At 30.6% G+C, this 17,195-nt stretch overlaps 1 long non-coding RNA gene across 1 annotated transcript in view; it reads left to right on the top strand.

Annotated features, from left to right (window-relative positions):
• LOC144088710 (uncharacterized) overlaps positions 1-17,195 on the top strand; it is a 106,095-nt gene that overhangs the window by 78,891 nt on the left and 10,009 nt on the right. Inside the window, exon 6 of the long non-coding RNA XR_013304925.1 lies at positions 1,427-1,553. This is a non-coding gene — a long non-coding RNA (uncharacterized LOC144088710). The remainder of the gene's footprint in view (positions 1-1,426; positions 1,554-17,195) is intronic.

The raw sequence follows: 17,195 nt of genomic DNA, 5'->3' as shown, positions 1-17,195 counted from the left end.
AAAATGATGCGGCGGGCCACATTTGGCCCCCGGGCCGCCACTTTGACACGTGTGTCTTAAAGTCTGGCTGTTAGACGAACAAAATTGTAATCACAATAGTGTCTAAAACTGTGCTACGTTTGTGTGTGTGCGTGTCTGTATTCGTGTGTCTGGTATGTGTCATTGTTTATCTTCAACCTGCAAACGGAACTAAAGATGGAAATTAGCCCTCGGCTTCAATCTTACATGTTTACATATAAATATGTTCATTAATATGTGCTGTCCCTTATAAAATAAACCAATCTCAAACATAATGTAAAACCAATCACCAAAATCACTTAAACTCAATATTTGCGCTTCTTTGTTCAAAATACGGCTATCCGCTCACCTATTTTGGCGTTCTTTACCAACTACTAAATGAATATCAATAATATAACCCTTCACCTGGGCTGAGTTAAATATTAAGCAAGAAAAATAACCCTCGCGACGCACCGCTCGGCACGTAAAAATCTTTTGTTTTCGTTACACAAGTGAGCCTGAGTCACCGTGTGTGTCATTAATTGGTTTTGCTGCCTGGTTCGACCGCATCTGTCACTCTGGAATTTGCGTTTGGCCCTGAACTTGGACGTGTTAGTTGAGCTATTAACTTATTTGAGCAAAGCTTTAAGCGCTACCGTTTGTCCCGCGCACCGAATGACCAAACAGAGGCCTCGCTTGCGCCCGGCGATTGGCCTGAGAAACCGACCAAACAAAATAGGCCTGACACTGTGCAAAGTGCTAATGCACATGTGTCAAAGCGCCGGCCTGAGGGCCAAATCTGGCCCGCCGCATCATTTTGTGTGGCCCGGGAAAGTAAATCATGAGTGCCGACTTTTTGTTTTAGGATCAAATTAAAATGAAGAGTATAGATGTATATTAAATTTCCTGATTTTCCCCCTTCGAAATCAATAATTGTCATTTTTTAATCATTTTTTTCTGTGTTTTTAGTTAGAAAATCATTTTTTTAAATCTAAAAAAAGCTTAAATAAACATTGTTTTAGATCTATAAAAAAACGTAATATTCAGGGCCTTTAATCCAGTTCTTTTAATCCATTTATAAAAATAAAAATATCTAAATATTATATCTAAAATGGTCCGGCCCACGTGTCATCAAGTTGACGTTAAAGCGGCCCGCATCGTTGTGGAAATGTTAGCTCGGCAAGCTCAGGGGGGGATCAAACTCGGTTTGGTTCACCGGTTAGCGTTCATACAGTCCACTTAACTGCCACTATTGACGGTGCTCGGTAGACGTCCAATCCCTTTGACTGGGAGGGGCGAATGAACAAAAGGGATTGGACGTCTAGCGCCGTCAACGGCACTGAAATTTTTGACTTTAAGGGAATTTGACATCTATTATTGTCATTAGCAAGCAATGAGTTTATTTTGCGTCTCTTTCTTGTCGTTTTAGGGTACTTCCAGGTCACTCACCCCTCCCAGTCGTAACGGAATGGACGGCTAGCGCCGTCAATGCCACTGAAAGATGAGCAGCCACAGCTGGTAGAAGTGAATTGGACATCTATCATTATCAATAACAAGTAAGTTCATTTTGTTTCCATTTCTGGGTACTTGCAGGTCACCTTTAGTAAATTTTGCATCATTTCTTATTGATTTTGAGGGACTTTTTGGCGTGCTTTTTTTCGTTTATTTCTTCTTGCTGATTTTTGGCCATGTCGAGGTGACTTCCTATTGGTTTTGAGGCATTTTCACTTCCTTGAGAACTCATTGGCTGCCATTTTGACAAACGAATAAATGACATAGCGGATAGGAGTTGATCACACAACTCACAAACATTTGTTTTTTCCCAAAAACCAAAGCATTTAATTGTACGAATGAGCTACCATGTTTGCCGGATCAGACCCCCTAGCGGGCCACTTCCAACCCGCCAGCCGCACCTTTGACACCGCCGACTTAGCTTACTCTTGGTTGTTTCCGGCGCCGCTATCGGGCAGCAAAGGCGCGTTAATTATGAGCAAAGAATGCAAGCGGACAGAAACTTACACGAGTTAATCCTCTGATTCGTCATATTAAGGCAAGGTCGTCCGTCACACAGGAAACGCAAAAGCAGACAAAACAAGCGCAATTACTACGTCGCTGTCATCGGGATTCTTCCGATGGCCTGCGGCTTATGGTCGGGTTGTCGATTTCAGAGCGGTAACCATGTCGAATGTCAACAAAGAAACAAAACGAGGGGCGACGGCGTTTGACTCGGCGGTTGCCTACGAGGCCGTTGACAGGAGACGGGCCCTCCCTGTTCACGTGGCTCGGACGGCTGTCAATGTCGATGGCGGGGAATGCTCTCGTTTTTGGTTTCGACGTGCTTCCAATCCGTTTGTTTGTTTGTTTGTTTGGAAACTGACGTACTTTGACGTCAGTGAAAGACTGACACGATGACATGCAGTTACGGTAAAAATTTGCTAAGAAAATAGGGACACGCTCTTTATAGTTTTCGTACCTGTCCATTCTGTCAGACTTCCCTTCCCGGGTTAAAAAAAATAAAAAAAATAAGTGGCTAAGCAAAGGTAGTACAGTAATCCCTCGAATATCGCAAATAATGTAAACCAAACATGGCCGCGATAATAAAAAAACCGCAAAGTACGATCACCTCTATTATTGCTAACATACTACACTATAAAAAATGTCTGACGATGGATACGTTGCCCAGGATTATTTGACTCTTAAAAAATGCTAAAAAGTAACAAAATAGTAGCAATTTAATGCATGTTATGTCATATTTTATACAACTGCAAAACAGCAATAGAAACTTGTGTTATTGCACTCTTGCGATTAAAAAAAGTCATGCAAATGACTAAAATGTTCAACTATATGAAGAGTTTGTATCATAAAAAATAGAGGATTCCAGACATGGCCGCGATAATCAAAAAATGTCAAAGTAGGATCACCTATATTATTGCTACCATACTATATTTAAAAAATGTATGATGATGGATACGTTGCCTAGGATTATTTGACTCTTAAAAATGCTAAAAAGTAACAAAATGGTAGCAAAATACTGCAAGACAGCAATAGAAACATTTTTATTACACAAAAAGTAATGCAAATGGCTAAAAAGTTCAACTATATGAAGAATTTGTATTGGAAAAAATAGAGGATTGCAAAAATCGTCCACTAAAAATGGTAAAAAAAATTGCTACGCATATAGCATCAGTTCATTAATTAAATCATTTGGAACTTAACCTTCATCTAAAAGGAGAATTATTTCCTTTTAACACAACCCAAAAGTACTGTACTTTGTTTTTAAACTATTTTATTTGTCTTGATCAAATGACCTTCCATGTGTCGAATCTTTCAGGTCATAATACTGTTGTTTGATCCGGTTTTGGTTCTCCCAAAGTTCCTGGCGCAGTGGTCTCCGGACCTGGCGAGGCCTCTGACACACTTAATGGGATTATGCTAATATCATTTTGGGACGCTGACCTCGGGCCGCTGCCAGCTTTCTTACACATGGCCGCACAAAGACGGCCGAGGGGTGGGGGAGACCGCTAGGCTAGCTACTTGGCAGCGGCCTCCGTCCCCGTGGGGCCGAGCCCAAGACGGATGGCTCGCGGGGGCGGGCCAACATTTGCGTGAAATTGCAGTTCCGCCAAAAACCATTGCCAACATTTTTTTGGGCTAAATTGCCGTCGAAAATGGGATTCCACCAAAATGTAAGAATCCGTGGAATCCGCGAGTAAAGAGATGCGTTTTATGCCATGGCGAAATGAATGAATAAGGCCGTCCTCCGAGCAATTGCATGTGCCGCGCTTCTTGAACGCGGGGAGAAAGTTCCATGGAAACACGTCAGTGATTTAGCACGGCTTCCTCCTCCGTTGGCTTCGGGAGGAATTTTATGGAGCGTTTGAAAAGGTAACTCAGTGCCGAGGTCCATTTAATGTGTCTCAGGCAGACGAATTGTGTCACAGCGATATACACCGTGGGTGTGACAATATGTCGCAATGGTGATAGATCGCCATACTTGGTTTCCAATTACTCTACATGGCCTTTTTTAACGAAAAAAGCCTTACTATACACTGTCGTTTATTACGAAAAAAAAGCCTTACTATACTATGTCGTTTAAAAAAAAAAGCTTTACTATACTATGTCATTTAAAAAAAAAAGCCTTATTATACTATGTCGTTTTTTAAAGAAAAAAGCCTTACTATATTATGTCGTTTTTTAAAAGAAAAAAGCCTTACTATATTATGTCGTTTTTTTAAAAAAAGCCTTACTATACTATGTCGTTTTTTAAGAAAAAAGCCTTACTATACTATGTCGTTTTTTAAGAAAAAAGCCTTACCATACATGGTCGTTTTTTTTGAAGAAAAAAGCCTTACTATACATGGTCGTTTTTTTTGAAGAAAAAAGCCTTACTATACATGGTCGTTTTTTTAGGAAAAAAGCCTTACTATACTGTCGTTTTTTTTAAGAAAAAAGCCTTACTATACTATGTCGTTTTTTAAGAAAAAAAGCCTTACTATACTATGTCGTTTTTTAAGAAAAAAAGCCTTACTATACTATGTCGTTTTTTACGGAAAAAAAGCCTTACTGTGTACTATGTCGTTTTTAACAAAAATGCCTTACTATACTATGTCGTTTTTCAGGAAAAAAAAACCTTACTATACTATGTCGTTTTTTAAGAAAAAAGCCTTACTATACCATGTCGTTTTTTAAGAAAAAAGCCTTACTATACTATGTCGTTTTTTTTACGAAAAATGCCTTACTATACTATGTCGTTTTTTAAGAAAAAAAGCCTTACTATACTATGTCGTTTTTTTAAGAAAAAAGCCTTACTATACTATGTCGTTTTTTTAAAGAAAAAAGCCTTACTATACTATGTCGTTTTTTAAGAAAAAAAGCCTTACTATACTATGTCATTTTTTTAAGAAAAAAAGCCTTACTATACTATGTCGTTTTTTAAGAAAAAAAGCCTTACTATACTATGTCGTTTTTTTTACGAAAAAAGCCTTACTATACTATGTCATTTATTAAGAAAAAAAGCCTTACTATACTATGTCGTTTTTCAGGAAAAAAAGCCTTACTATACTATGTCGTTTTTTACGGAAAAAAAGCCTTACTGTATACTATGTCGTTTTTAACAAAAATGCCCCTATGTCGTTTTTTAAGAAAAAAGCCTTACTATACCATGTCGTTTTTTTAGGAAAAAAGCCTTACTATACTATGTAGTTTTTTAAGAAAAAAAGCCTTACTATACTATGTCGTTTTTTTTTAGAAAAAAAGCCTTACTATACTATGTCGTTTTTTAAGAAAAAAAGCCTTACTATACAATGTCGTTTTTTAAGAAAAAAGCCTTACTCTAATATGTCGTTTTTTTAAAGAAAAAAAGCCTTACTATACTATGTCGTTTTTTTAAGAAAAAAAGCCTTACTATACTATGTCGTTTTTCAGGAAAAAAAACCTTACTATACTATGTTGTTTTTTAAGAAAAAAGCCTTACTATACCATGTCAATTTTTTTAGGAAAAAAGCCTTACTATACTATGTCGTTTTTTAAGAAAAAAAGCCTTACTATACTATGTCGTTTTTTACGGAAAAAAAGCCTTACTGTATACTATGTCGTTTTTAACAGAAATGCCTTACAATACTATGTCGTTTTTTTTACGAAAAAAGCCTTACTATACTATGTCGTTTTTTAAGAAAAAAAGCCTTACTGTATGCTATGTCGTTTTTAACAAAAATGCCTTACTATACTATGTCGTTTTTTAAGAAAAAAGCCTTACTATACAATGTCGTTTTTTAAAGAAAAAAAGCCTTACTGTATACTATGTCGTTTTTTAAGAAAATAAGCCTTAATATACTATGTCGTTTTTCAGGAAAAAAAGCCTTACTATACTATGTCGTTTTTTACGGAAAAAAAGCCTTACTGTATACTATGTCGTTTTTAACAAAAATGCCTTACTATACTATGTCGTTTTTCAGGAAAAAAAAACCTTACTATACTATGTCGTTTTTTAAGAAAAAAGCCTTACTATACCATGTCGTTTTTTAAGAAAAAAGCCTTACTATACTATGTCGTTTTTTAAGAAAAAATGCCTTACTATACTATGTCGTTTTTTTAAGAAAAAAGCCTTACTATACTATGTCGTTTTTTTAAAGAAAAAAGCCTTACTATACTATGTCGTTTTTTAAGAAAAAAAGCCTTACTATACTATGTCATTTTTTTAAGAAAAAAAGCCTTACTATACTATGTCGTTTTTTACGAAAAAAGCCTTACTATACTATGTCGTTTTTTTAAGAAAAAAAGCCTTACTATATTATGTCGTTTTTTTAAGAAAAAAGCCTTACTATACTATGTCGTTTTTTAAGAAAAAAAGCCTTACTATACTATGTCGTTTTTCAGGAAAAAAAGCCTTACTATACTATGTCGTTTATTAAGAAAAAAAGCCTTACTATACTATGTCGTTTTTCAGGAAAAAAAGCCTTACTATACTATGTCGTTTTTTACGGAAAAAAAGCCTTACTGTATACTATGTCGTTTTTAACAAAAATGCCTTACTATACTATGTCGTTTTTTAAGAAAAAAGCCTTACTATACCATGTCGTTTTTTTAGGAAAAAAGCCTTACTATACTATGTAGTTTTTTAAGAAAAAAAGCCTTACTATACTATGTCGTTTTTTTTAGAAAAAAAGCCTTACTATACTATGTCGTTTTTTAAGAAAAAAAGCCTTACTATACAATGTCGTTTTTTAAGAAAAAAGCCTTACTCTAATATGTCGTTTTTTAAAGAAAAAAAGCCTTACTATACTATGTCGTTTTTTTAAGAAAAAAAGCCTTACTATACTATGTCGTTTTTCAGGAAAAAAAACCTTACTATACTATGTTGTTTTTTAAGAAAAAAGCCTTACTATACCATGTCGTTTTTTTTAGGAAAAAAGCCTTACTATACTATGTCGTTTTTTAAGAAAAAAAGCCTTACTATACTATGTCGTTTTTTACGGAAAAAAAGCCTTACTGTATACTATGTCGTTTTTAACAGAAATGCCTTACAATACTATGTCGTTTTTTTTACGAAAAAAGCCTTACTATACTATGTCGTTTTTTAAGAAAAAAAGCCTTACTGTATGCTATGTCGTTTTTAACAAAAATGCCTTACTATACTATGTCGTTTTTTAAGAAAAAAGCCTTACCCACTATGTCGTTTTTTAAAGAAAAAAAGCCTTACTGTATACTATGTCGTTTTTTAAGAAAATAAGCCTTAATATACTATGTCGTTTTTCAGGAAAAAAAGCCTTACTATACTATGTCGTTTTTGACGGAAAAAAAGCCTTACTGTATACTATGTCGTTTTTAACAAAAATGCCTTACTATACTATGTCGTTTTTCAGGAAAAAAAAACCTTACTATACTATGTCGTTTTTTAAGAAAAAAGCCTTACTATACCATGTCGTTTTTTAAGAAAAAAGCCTTACTATACTATGTCGTTTTTTAAGAAAAAATGCCTTACTATACTATGTCGTTTTTTTAAGAAAAAAGCCTTACTATACTATGTCGTTTTTTTAAAGAAAAAAGCCTTACTATACTATGTCGTTTTTTAAGAAAAAAAGCCTTACTATACTATGTCATTTTTTTAAGAAAAAAAGCCTTACTATACTATGTCGTTTTTTACGAAAAAAGCCTTACTATACTATGTCGTTTTTTTAAGAAAAAAAGCCTTACTATATTATGTCGTTTTTTTAAGAAAAAAGCCTTACTATACTATGTCGTTTTTTAAGAAAAAAAGCCTTACTATACTATGTCGTTTTTCAGGAAAAAAAGCCTTACTATACTATGTCGTTTATTAAGAAAAAAAGCCTTACTATACTATGTCGTTTTTCAGGAAAAAAAGCCTTACTATACTATGTCGTTTTTTACGGAAAAAAAGCCTTACTGTATACTATGTCGTTTTTAACAAAAATGCCTTACTATACTATGTCGTTTTTTAAGAAAAAAGCCTTACTATACCATGTCGTTTTTTTAGGAAAAAAGCCTTACTATACTATGTAGTTTTTTAAGAAAAAAAGCCTTACTATACTATGTCGTTTTTTTTAGAAAAAAAGCCTTACTATACTATGTCGTTTTTTAAGAAAAAAAGCCTTACTATACAATGTCGTTTTTTAAGAAAAAAGCCTTACTCTAATATGTCGTTTTTTAAAGAAAAAAAGCCTTACTATACTATGTCGTTTTTTTAAGAAAAAAAGCCTTACTATACTATGTCGTTTTTCAGGAAAAAAAACCTTACTATACTATGTTGTTTTTTAAGAAAAAAGCCTTACTATACCATGTCGTTTTTTTTAGGAAAAAAGCCTTACTATACTATGTCGTTTTTTAAGAAAAAAAGCCTTACTATACTATGTCGTTTTTTACGGAAAAAAAGCCTTACTGTATACTATGTCGTTTTTAACAGAAATGCCTTACAATACTATGTCGTTTTTTTTACGAAAAAAGCCTTACTATACTATGTCGTTTTTTAAGAAAAAAAGCCTTACTGTATGCTATGTCGTTTTTAACAAAAATGCCTTACTATACTATGTCGTTTTTTAAGAAAAAAGCCTTACCCACTATGTCGTTTTTTAAAGAAAAAAAGCCTTACTGTATACTATGTCGTTTTTTAAGAAAATAAGCCTTAATATACTATGTCGTTTTTCAGGAAAAAAAGCCTTACTATACTATGTCGTTTTTGACGGAAAAAAAGCCTTACTGTATACTATGTCGTTTTTAACAAAAATGCCTTACTATACTATGTCGTTTATCAGGAAAAAAAGCCTTACTATACTATGTCGTTTTTTAAGAAAAAAGCCTTACTATACCATGTCGTTTTTTTTTGGAAAAAAGCCTTACTATACTATGTAGTTTTTTAAGAAAAAAAGCCTTACTATACTATGTCGTTTTTTTTCAGAAAAAAAGCCTTACTATACTATGTCGTTTTTTAAGAAAAAAAAGCCTTACTATACAATGTCGTTTTTTAAGAAAAAAAGCCTTACTATACAATGTCGTTTTTTAAGAAAAAAGCCTTACTCTAATATGTCGTTTTTTAAGAAAAAAAGCCTTACTATACTATGTCGTTTTTTTAAGAAAAAAAGCCTTACTATACTATGTCGTTTTTCAGGAAAAAAAACCTTACTATACTATGTTGTTTTTTAAGAAAAAAGCCTTACTATACCATGTCGTTTTTTTAGGAAAAAGCCTTACTATACTATGTCGTTTTTTAAGAAAAAAAGCCTTACTATACTATGTCGTTTTTTACGGAAAAAAAGCCTTGCTGTATACTATGTCGTTTTTAACAAAAATGCCTTACAATAGTATGTCGTTTTTTTTACGAAAAAAGCCTTACTATACTATGTCGTTTTGTAAGAAAAAAAGCCTTACTGTATGTTATGTCGTTTTTAACAAAAATGCCTTACTATACTATGTCGTTTTTCAGGAAAAAAAGCCTTACTATACTATGTCGTTTTTTTAAGAAAAAAGCCTTACTATACTATGTCGTTTTTTTAAGAAAAAAGCCTTACTATACTATGTCGTTTTTTAAGAAAAAAAGCCTTACTATACTATGTCGTTTTTTAAGAAAAAAAGCCTTACTATACTATGTCGTTTTTCAGGAAAAAAAGCCTTACTATACTATGTCGTTTATTAAGAAAAAAAGCCTTACTATACTATGTCGTTTTTTTTACGAAAAATGCCTTACTATACTATGTCGTTTTTAACAAAAATGCCTTACTATACTATGTCGTTTTTCAGGAAAAAAAACCCTTACTAAACTATGTCGTTTTTTAAGAAAAAAGCCTTACTATACCATGTTGTTTTTTTTGGGGAAAAAAGCCTTACTATACTATGTCGTTTTTCAGGAAAAAAAGCGTTACTATACTATGTCCTTTATTAAGAAAGAAAGCCTTACTATACTATGTCGTTTTTTTTTACGAAAAATGCCTTACTATACTATGTCGTTTTTAACAAAAATGCCTTACCATACTATGTCGTTTTTCAGGAAAAAAAACCTTACTATACTATGTCGTTTTTTAAGAAAAAAGCCTTACTATACCATGTCGTTTTTTTAGGAAAAAAGCCTTACTATACTATGTCGTTTTTTAAGAAAAAAAGCCTTACGATACTATGTCGTTTTTTACGAAAAAAGCCTTACTATACTATGTCGTTTTTTTAAGAAAAAAAGCCTTACTATATTATGTCGTTTTTTAAGAAAAAAGCCTTACTATACTATGTCGTTTTTAACAAAAATGCCTTACTATACCATGTCGTTTTTTTAGGAAAAAAGCCTTACTATACTATGTAGTTTTTTAAGAAAAAAAGCCTTACTATACTATGTCGTTTTTTAAGAAAAAAAGCCTTACTATACAATGTCGTTTTTTAAGAAAAAAGCCTTACTATACTATGTCATTTTTTTAAGAAAAAAAGCCTTACTATACTATGTCGTTTTTTAAAAGAAAAAAAGCCTTACTATATTATGTCGTTTTTTAAGAAAAAAGCCTTACTATACTATGTCGTTTTTTTAAGAAAAAAGCCTTACTATACTATGTCGTTTTTTAAGAAAAAAAGCCTTACTATACTATGTCGTTTTTTAAGAATAAAAGCCTTACTATACGATGTCGTTTTTTAGGAAAAAAAGCCTTACTATACTATGTCGTTTATTAAGAAAAAAAGCCTTACTATACTATGTCGTTTTTTTTTAACGAAAAAAGCCTTACTATACTATGTCGTTTTTTTTACGAAAAAAGCCTTACTATACTATGTCGTTTTTTAAGAAAAAAAGCCTTACTTTACTATGTCGTTTTTTAAGAAAAAAAGCCTTACTATACTATGTCGTTTTTCAGGAAAAAAAGCCTTACTATACTATGTCGTTTTTTAAGAAAAAAGCCTTACTATACCATGTCGTTTTTTTAGGAAAAAAGCCTTACTATACTATGTAGTTTTTTAAGAAAAAAAGCCTTACTATATTATGTCGTTTTTTAAGAAAAAAAGCCTTACTATACAATGTCGTTTTTTAAGAAAAAAGCCTTACTATACTATGTCATTTTTTAAAAGAAAAAAAGCCTTACTATATTATGTCGTTTTTTAAGAAAAAAGCCTTACTATACTATGTCGTTTTTTTAAGAAAAAAGCCTTACTATACTATGTCGTTTTTTAAGAAAAAAAGCCTTACTATACTATGTCGTTTTTTAAGAAAAAAGCCTTACTATACCATGTCGTTTTTTTAGGAAAAAAGCCTTACTATACTATGTAGATTTTTAACAAAAAAAGCCTTACTATACTATGTCGTTTTTTAAGAAAAAAAGCCTTACTATACAATGTCGTTTTTTTAAGAAAAAAGCCTTACTATACTATGTCGTTTTGTTTACGAAAAATGCCTTACTATACTATGTCGTTTTTTAAGAAAAAAAGCCTTACTATATTATGTCGTTTTTTACGGAAAAAAAGCCTTACTGTATACTATGTCGTTTTTAACAAAAATGCCTTACTATACTATGTCATTTTTTTAAGAAAAAAAGCCTTACTATACTATGTCGTTTTTTAAAAGAAAAAAAGCCTTACTATATTATGTCGTTTTTTAAGAAAAAAGCCTTACTATACTATGTCGTTTTTTTAAGAAAAAAGCCTTACTATACTATGTCGTTTTTTAAGAAAAAATGCCTCACTATACTATGTCGTTTTTTAAGAATAAAAGCCTTACTATACTATGTCGTTTTTTAGGAAAAAAAGCCTTACTATACTATGTCGTTTTTTTAAGAAAAAAAGCCTTACTATACTATGTCGTTTTTTAAGAAAAAAAGCCTTACTATACTATGTCGTTTTTTAAGAAAAAAAGCCTTACTATACTATGTCGTTTTTTAAGAAAAAAAGCCTTACTATACTATGTCGTTTTTTAAGAAAAAAAGCCTTACTATACTATGTCGTTTTTCAGGAAAAAAAGCCTTACTATACTATGTCGTTTTTTAAGAAAAAAAGCCTTACTATACTATGTCGTTTTTTAAGAAAAAAAGCCTTACTATACTATGTCGTTTTTTTTTTACGAAAAAAGCCTTACTATACTATGTCGTTTTTTAAGAAAAAAAGCCTTACTATACTATGTCGTTTTTTACGGAAAAAAAGCCTTACTGTATACTATGTTGTTTTTAACAAAAATGCCTTACTATACTATGTCGTTTTTTAAGAAAAAAAGCCTTACTATACTATGTCGTTTTTTTTTACGAAAAAAGCCTTACTATACTATGTCGTTTTTAACAAAAAAAGCCTTACTATACTATGTCGTTTTTCAGGAAAAAAAGCCTTGGATTGGATAACTTTATTCATCCCGTATTTGGGAAATTTCATTGTCACTGTAGCAAGAGGGTGAGAATGCAGATACAGGAAAAGACATTTTAGACAAAATAGATAGGTAATAAATAAGTTGATAAAAAATACATAAATAAATATATAAATAAATTAATAAATACACATAGATGTACATGTATATAAATCTTACTATACATGGTCATTTCTTTAAATAAAAATGCCTTAACTTTCCATTGTCATTTTTAAGAAAAAAAGCCTTATATACATAGTCATTTTTAATGGAAAAAAGCCTTACCATACATGGTCGTTTTTTAAAGAAAAAAAGCCTTATTATACTATGTCGTTTTTTAAGAAAAAAAGCCTTACTATACTATGTCGTTTTTTTACGAAAAAAAGTGTACTATACTGTCGTTCTTTAAGAAAAAATGCCTTACTATACTATGTCGTTTTTAACCAAAAAAGCCTTACTATGTAGTTTCTTACGAAAAAATGCCTTACTATACTGTCGTTTTTAAAGAAAAAAGCCTTACGACAATATATCGTTTTTAGGAAAAAAGCCTTACTATACTATGTAGTTTTTTAAGAAAAAAAGCCTTACTATACTATGTCATTTTGTAAGAAAAAGACCTTACTATACAATGTCGTTTTTTCGGGGGAAAAGCCTTACTATACTATGTCGTTTTTTTACAAAAAAGCCTTACTATACTATGTCGTTTTTTAAAGAAAAAAGCCTTACTGTACTATGTCGTTTTTTTAGGAAAAAAGCCTTACTATACTATGTCGTTTTTTAAGAATAAAAGCCTTACTATACTATGTCGTTTTTTAGGAAAAAAAGCCTTACTATACTATGTCGTTTTTTTGAAGAAAAAAGCCTTACTATACATGGTCGTTTTTTAAAGAAAAAAGCCTTACTATGTAGTTTCTTACGAAAAAAAAGCCTTACTATGTAGTTTCTTACGAAAAAAAAGCCTTACTATACTATGTCGTTTTTTTAAGAAAAAAGCCCTACTATACTGTCGTTTTTTTAAGAAAAAAAGCCTTACTATATTATGTCGTTTTTTAAGAAAAAAGCCTTACTATACTGTCGTTTTTTTAAGAAAAAAGCCTTACTATACTATGTCGTTTTTTTAAAGAAAAAAGCCTTACTATACTATGTCGTTTTTTAAGAAAAAAAAGCCTTACTATACTGTGTCGTTTTTTAAGAAAAAAAGCCTTACTATACTATGTCGTTTTTTAGGAAAAAAAGCCTTACTATACTATGCCGTTTATTAAGAAAAAAAGCCTTACTATACTATGTCGTTTTTTTTACGAAAAATGCCTTACTATACTATGTCGTTTTTTAAGAAAAAAAGCCTTACTATACTATGTCGTTTTTTAACAAAAAAAAAGCCTTACTATGTAGTTTCTTACGAAAAAAAAGCCTTACTATACTATGTCGTTTTTTAAGAAAAAAGCCCTACTATACTGTCGTTTTTTTAAGAAAAAAAGCCTTACTATATTATGTCGTTTTTTAAGAAAAAAGCCTTACTATACTATGTCGTTTTTATAAGAACAAAGCCTTACTATACTATGTCGTTTTTTAAAAGAAAAAAGCCTTACTATACTATGTCGTTTTTTTGAAGAAAAAAGCCTTACTATACTATGTCGTTTTTTTGAAGAAAAAAGCCTTACTATACATGGTCGTTTTTTAAAGAAAAAAGCCTTACTATGTAGTTTCTTACGAAAAAAAAGCCTTACTATGTAGTTTCTTACGAAAAAAAAGCCTTACTATACTATGTCGTTTTTTTAAGAAAAAAGCCCTACTATACTGTCGTTTTTTTAAGAAAAAAAGCCTTACTATATTATGTCGTTTTTTAAGAAAAAAGCCTTACTATACTGTCGTTTTTTTAAGAAAAAAGCCTTACTATACTATGTCGTTTTTTTAAAGAAAAAAGCCTTACTATACTATGTCGTTTTTTAAGAAAAAAAAGCCTTACTATACTGTGTCGTTTTTTAAGAAAAAAAGCCTTACTATACTATGTCGTTTTTTAGGAAAAAAAGCCTTACTATACTATGTCGTTTATTAAGAAAAAAAGCCTTACTATACTATGTCGTTTTTTTTACGAAAAATGCCTTACTATACTATGTCGTTTTTTAAGAAAAAAAGCCTTACTATACTATGTCGTTTTTTAACAAAAAAAAGCCTTACTATGTAGTTTCTTACGAAAAAAAAGCCTTACTATACTATGTCGTTTTTTAAGAAAAAAGCCCTACTATACTGTCGTTTTTTTAAGAAAAAAAGCCTTACTATATTATGTCGTTTTTTAAGAAAAAAGCCTTACTATACTATGTCGTTTTTATAAGAACAAAGCCTTACTATACTATGTCGTTTTTTAAAAGAAAAAAGCCTTACTATACTATGTCGTTTTTTTAGAAAAAAAGCCTTACTATACTATGTCGTTTTTTAAGAAAAAAAGCCTTACTATACTATGTCGTTTTTCAGGAAAAAAAGCCTTACTATACTATGTCGTTTATTAAGAAAAAAAGCCTTACTATACTATGTCATTTTTTTTAAGAAAAAAGCCTTACTATACTATGTCGTTTTTAAGAAAAAAAGCCTTACTATACTATGTCGTTTTTTAAGAAAAAAAGCCTTACTATACTATGTCGTTTTTCAGGAAAAAAAGCCTTACTGTATACTATGTCGTTTTTTTAAAGAAAAAAGCCTTACTATACTATGTCGTTTTTTAAGAAAAAAAGCCTTACTATACTGTGTCGTTTTTTAAGAAAAAAAGCCTTACTATACTATGTCGTTTTTCAGGAAAAAAAGCCTTACTGTATACTATGTCGTTTTTTTAAAGAAAAAAGCCTTACTATACTATGTCGTTTTTTAAGAAAAAAAGCCTTACTATACTGTGTCGTTTTTTAAGAAAAAAAGCCTTACTATACTATGTCGTTTTTCAGGAAAAAAAAGCCTTACTATACTATGTCGTTTATTAAGAAAAAAAGCCTTACTATACTATGTCGTTTTTTTAAAGAAAAAAGCCTTACTATACTATGTCGTTTTTTAAGAAAAAAAGCCTTACTATACTATGTCGTTTTTTAAGAAAAAAAGCCTTACTATACTATGTCGTTTTTTACGGAAAAAAAGCCTTACTGTATACTATGTCGTTTTTTTTTAAAGAAAAAAGCCTTACTATACTATGTCGTTTTTTAAGAAAAAAAGCCTTACTATACTGTGTCGTTTTTTAAGAAAAAAAGCCTTACTATACTATGTCGTTTTTCAGGAAAAAAAGCCTTACTATACTATGTCGTTTATTAAGAAAAAAAGCCTTACTATACTATGTCGTTTATTAAGAAAAAAAGCCTTACTATACTATGTCGTTTTTTACGGAAAAAAAGCCTTACTGTATACTATGTCGTTTTTTAAAAGAAAAAAGCCTTACTATACTATGTCGTTTTTTAAGAAAAAAAGCCTTACTATACTATGTCGTTTTTTAAGAAAAAAAGCCTTACTATACTATGTCGTTTTTTACGGAAAAAAAGCCTTACTGTATACTATGTCGTTTTTTTAAAGAAAAAAGCCTTACTATACTATGTCGTTTTTTAAGAAAAAAAGCCTTACTATACTGTGTCGTTTTTTAAGAAAAAAAGCCTTACTATATATACTATGTCGTTTTTCAGGAAAAAAAGCCTTACTATACTATGTCGTTTATTAAGAAAAAAAGCCTTACTATACTATGTCGTTTATTAAGAAAAAAAGCCTTACTATACTATGTCGTTTTTTTAAAGAAAAAAGCCTTACTATACTATGTCGTTTTTTGAGAAAAAAAGCCTTACTATACTATGTCGTTTTTTACGGAAAAAAAGCCTTACTGTATACTATGTTGTTTTTTTAAAGAAAAAAGCCTTACTATACTATGTCGTTTTTTAAGAAAAAAAGCCTTACTATACTATGTCGTTTTTTAAGAAAAAAAGCCTTACTATACTATGTCGTTTTTTACGGAAAAAAAGCCTTACTGTATACTATGTCGTTTTTTTAAAGAAAAAAGCCTTACTATACAATGTCGTTTTTTAAAGAAAAAAAGCCTTACTGTATACTATGTCGTTTTTTAAGAAAATAAGCCTTAATATACTATGTCGTTTTTCAGGAAAAAAAGCCTTACTATACTATGTCGTTTTTTACGGAAAAAAAGCCTTACTGTATACTATGTCGTTTTTAACAAAAATGCCTTACTATACTATGTCGTTTTTCAGGAAAAAAAAACCTTACTATACTATGTCGTTTTTTAAGAAAAAAGCCTTACTATACCATGTCGTTTTTTAAGAAAAAAGCCTTACTATACTATGTCGTTTTTTAAGAAAAAATGCCTTACTATACTATGTCGTTTTTTTAAGAAAAAAGCCTTACTATACTATGTCGTTTTTTTAAAGAAAAAAGCCTTACTATACTATGTCGTTTTTTAAGAAAAAAAGCCTTACTATACTATGTCATTTTTTTAAGAAAAAAAGCCTTACTATACTATGTCGTTTTTTACGAAAAAAGCCTTACTATACTATGTCGTTTTTTTAAGAAAAAAAGCCTTACTATATTATGTCGTTTTTTTAAGAAAAAAGCCTTACTATACTATGTCGTTTTTTAAGAAAAAAAGCCTTACTATACTATGTCGTTTTTCAGGAAAAAAAGCCTTACTATACTATGTCGTTTATTAAGAAAAAAAGCCTTACTATACTATGTCGTTTTTCAGGAAAAAAAGCCTTACTATACTATGTCGTTTTTTACGGAAAAAAAGCCTTACTGTATACTATGTCGTTTTTAACAAAAATGCCTTACTATACTATGTCGTTTTTTAAGAAAAAAGCCTTACTATACCATGTCGTTTTTTTAGGAAAAAAGCCTTACTATACTATGTAGTTTTTTA

This window comes from Stigmatopora argus, chromosome 14, assembly GCF_051989625.1.
Source record: "Stigmatopora argus isolate UIUO_Sarg chromosome 14, RoL_Sarg_1.0, whole genome shotgun sequence".
In the NCBI taxonomy this organism is placed as follows: Eukaryota; Metazoa; Chordata; class Actinopteri; order Syngnathiformes; family Syngnathidae; genus Stigmatopora; species Stigmatopora argus.
The sequence above is the reverse complement of the archived record's forward strand: the minus strand, read 5'-3'. Positions and strand labels throughout refer to the sequence as shown.